Below are 3,958 nucleotides of genomic sequence, written 5' to 3'. Positions count from 1 at the left end.
GAAAGGCACAGAGACCTACAGAGATGATGCTATAGTAGTAGCCTGACAAGGATAAAGGAAGAGTGGAGAATCTGTTGGTATAATCTGAAGATCTTGAGCACAGAATCTATGTGTGTTTTATACATATGTGAAGCACTAAAGATGTCAACCCTTAGAAAATTCTCTTGTTGATTCATTTTAGAAATAGCATCAATTAATATAGGCTCCTCCATTAAGGCCTGTTAAGTGTCTTGTCACGGGAAGATACAATACACACACACTCTTTCTCTCTCTCTCTCTCTCTCTCTCTCTCTCTCTCTCTCTCTCACACACACACACACACATACACACACACACACAGAAGGGGGAGGGAGGAAGAGAGGGAGGGAGACTCATTATACTCATTGCAGACAACAACAATGAGTACATTCCCACTTTACAGATGTAAAAGCAGCCTCAGCCACCTAGTTTCCAAAGTTGTGAGTGAGCTGTGAAGTTGTGTCTTGACCCCTAGACAGTGCAATATTCTATAATGTTCTAATTGTAACACTAATACTACTTATGAAAATATTTTAAAGATATATATGCACTACTTCATTTCACATAAGTCCATTAATGAATTAATGAATTCACATGTATGTTTGTATACACATCACTAATTTTGCATGTTGATGTTTTAGTGTGAGCTTTCCATTCATGCTCATTGATGTATTTATATTTTTCTTATGAGGAGTACTTTTCTCTGCAAGCTAGATGGTAAAATTGGATACTTAGTGTCTCTCTTTGGGGAAATAAAAATATAGATTTTCAAGACGCTGGCATAATTTATTCATTTGTAGAGATAAGGAGAGATTTTGCTCATTGAGTTCTTGGGTAAGCTTTTGACTACCCGCCTGCCAATATGGATTGCATTTTGCAGGTCTTGTTAGATGTTCTCTTTGACTTGGAATTGATTGATTTCCTGGAAGTAAGGCTGTGGGAGATTTAGTGAGTGTGAAATGCTGAGTATTGAAGGCACTTAAAATACTGATATGAAATATCCTGGCTGGATATCTTTTTCCTTGTTAGTGGACTGAAGTAATTAGCTTAAAAATTTAATCATAATACATATGAAATTGTTAGCATTTGACTGTCAATTAACTATATTTTGCCAGGTTTGTTGTTTGCTTGGAGATTCTAGTGATATTTAAGATATAGTGACATGCTAAAGACTTTATTAATTTACTATACTCACATGACCACATGTTGGAGTAGAAATACTGGATTAGAAGATAGTGGGCAGAAGTCTGAAGTTTAGTTAATCAAAAGAAAAAATCAAGAGCCAGCTACCTCTTTTACAGAAAATTAACATTTTAATGAAGTAGATGAGCCACAAACAAATAGATAAACAGAAAACCAAGCAAAAAGAACAACAAAATCCCGGGAGTTATTATTTGGAAGGCTGACAATGCCCAACCTGAACAACATGGGAAACTTTGGAGTGATGAATTGTGGGAGGTATCAGAAAACTATGGTTTGGCTTGATGCAAAAGAAACTTTCATCATTGATGGCAAAATTAATCATTCCCTATTCACTAGATATCTATATTTAAACTCCATTACAGCAACATATTGTTCTATATCATGAGAGGAAATAGGGAATCTATTCAAATTACACAAAGTGTTTAGGATTTTTTCAAAGGATGGGCAAGGGGAGATATAAGAAACAATGAATTCTTCCACCTCTCACTTGAGAGCTTAGTGAGGAATGTGAACATCCTGGGAATTGGAGTCATTCCTGACTATTGGCAGAAAAACACCATCGCCACTAAATTGGGTTCTCTCTTCTTGCTCTGACATATTTCATCTGTTGTTAAAAAAAAAAAAGTCTTACATTTAGAATGGACTCCTTATCAAAGAATTACTAAAAGAAATTCATTTTACTAATAAGTGTATTTTTTATATGCGTGAGAAATCATTGTAGGAACAAATAGTTAGCGAAGGGGACACATTCAATTCTGTCCTTTGTAGCATTTTCAAAAGGAAGAGGGAAATGGGGCAATGGGGAGGGAGAGGGAAAGAGCTGAAAATATCCAGGATGGAAAATTTCAGCAAGAAAATCCAGTGGCAGAAGTGCTGCTCTGTTACGATAAATCTTTCCACCAAAAAGCTGCCTGAGCACCACCACCACATGTGAGCTTTACGCCAGTTGCCAGCCCGAGTTAGGCCCAAATGAATACACAGAGAGACTTGTATTAGTTACAAAGCTGCTTGGCCAATGACTAGGATTCTCATCTGTTAGCTCAGTCTCAATTATCATACATCTATATATTTTATGAGACTTATCTTATTGGATGCCTTATTGGCGTCCCTCCTTGCTGGTGAATCACATCCTGCCACTGGAGCAGGAACGGGAAAAAAGAGTGACACTTCCTTTTTCCTCTTCTTAAATATGAGTCTCCTTGCTATGTCACTTCCTGCCTGGAACACCACTTCTCTACTACATTTCCCAGAATCCTCTTTGACTCCTAGTCCAGCCTAACTTGCTATCTCATTGGCCAAGCAAGTACTTTATTTAACAATCAATAAGATAAACAGACACAGAAGTATTTCCCCCATCACTGCTCAGTACATCTTTGGTTTGGTTCACATGTCTACAAGGGTCAAAATTTGCCATAGCAGTTTTGTTAACCCTGGTGTGGGACAGAATGATAACTTATGATGCCTTTTGACATAAAAATGAGTTCAGTGCGAAGTGAACAGAGGTAGAGCTAAAAGATTTTCTTTCTATTCTCAATGGCTGTTATGGGTTCTCTTCTGGTCTACATATGAGTGGGATCAAGTGACACTTTCTGTGTTTGGAGCTTTCTCTATTTTGCTATACCTCTCAGTATAGCAAATTCTAATGTTTGTGTTTTATTTGATTTTACTTTGAGAAATGACTGTTTTAAAAGTTGCTTTATTTATGGTTTTGCTACTGAGTTTTTCATTATATATAATTAATATAGGCTCCTTTGTTAATGCATAATTTGGAAACCTTTTCATCCATTCTGCTGTTTCTTCACTGGGTGGTTGCTCCCTTCATTATACATAAGAGTCTGATGATATCCTAGTATTCTCAGAGACTGATGCCTAGCCCGTCATCAGAGAGACTTCACTGAGCAACTCATGGAATCAAATGCAGAGATTCACAGCCAAACATTAAACAGAGTTTGGGGAATCCTGAGAAGAAGGGGGAAAGGATTTTAGGACCCAGTGAGGTCAAGGGCAACATAAGAAAACCCACAGAACAAACTAACCTGTGCTCCTAAGGGCTCACAGAGACTGAACCAGGGAGCTATAGGGAGCCTACATGGGACTGATCTAGGCCCTTTGCATATATGTTACAGTTGTGTAATTAGTCTTCCTGTGAGACTTGTAATAGTGAGAGCAGGAACTGTCTCTCATGTGTTGCCAGCTTTTGGGACCCATTCATCCCACCAATTACCTCATCCAGCCTTAATAGAAGAGGAGGTACCTAGATTCACTACAGCTTGATATACCATGGCTGGATAATATCCATGGTAGACCCATAGATATCTGAAGGGAAACAGTGGGGGAGGAGGGATGGGGCTGAGGGGGGCAGGCTCTAGGAATAGGGGAAGGAGAGGGGAGGCTTTGATTGAGATGTAAAAAACAAAAATGAACAACAATATCAACAAGAGTCTGATGTAATGCCATTTGTTTTTGTATGTTTGTTTGTTTTTTCCTGTTTTTTTTTTTCAGGTCTTACAGAGAAACAAATCCTTACATATTCCAGTGTATTGACATATTACCCCTAATGATTTCTTTTAATATTTCATAGCCTTACTTCACTTCAGATTTTAATTCATGCTATGTTTACTTTTTATAACTGGTGAGAATTTGGGGTCTAGTTGCCTTATTATGTATATGGACCTCTCAGAACCAATTCTTGGAAGATTTGGGGTTAATTTCTTCACAATGCAAATCCTCCATATGA

Source organism: Cricetulus griseus, chromosome 6 (genome assembly GCF_003668045.3).
Source record: "Cricetulus griseus strain 17A/GY chromosome 6, alternate assembly CriGri-PICRH-1.0, whole genome shotgun sequence".
Lineage (NCBI taxonomy): Eukaryota > Metazoa > Chordata > Mammalia > Rodentia > Cricetidae > Cricetulus > Cricetulus griseus.
Note: the sequence above shows the minus strand (reverse complement) of the source record.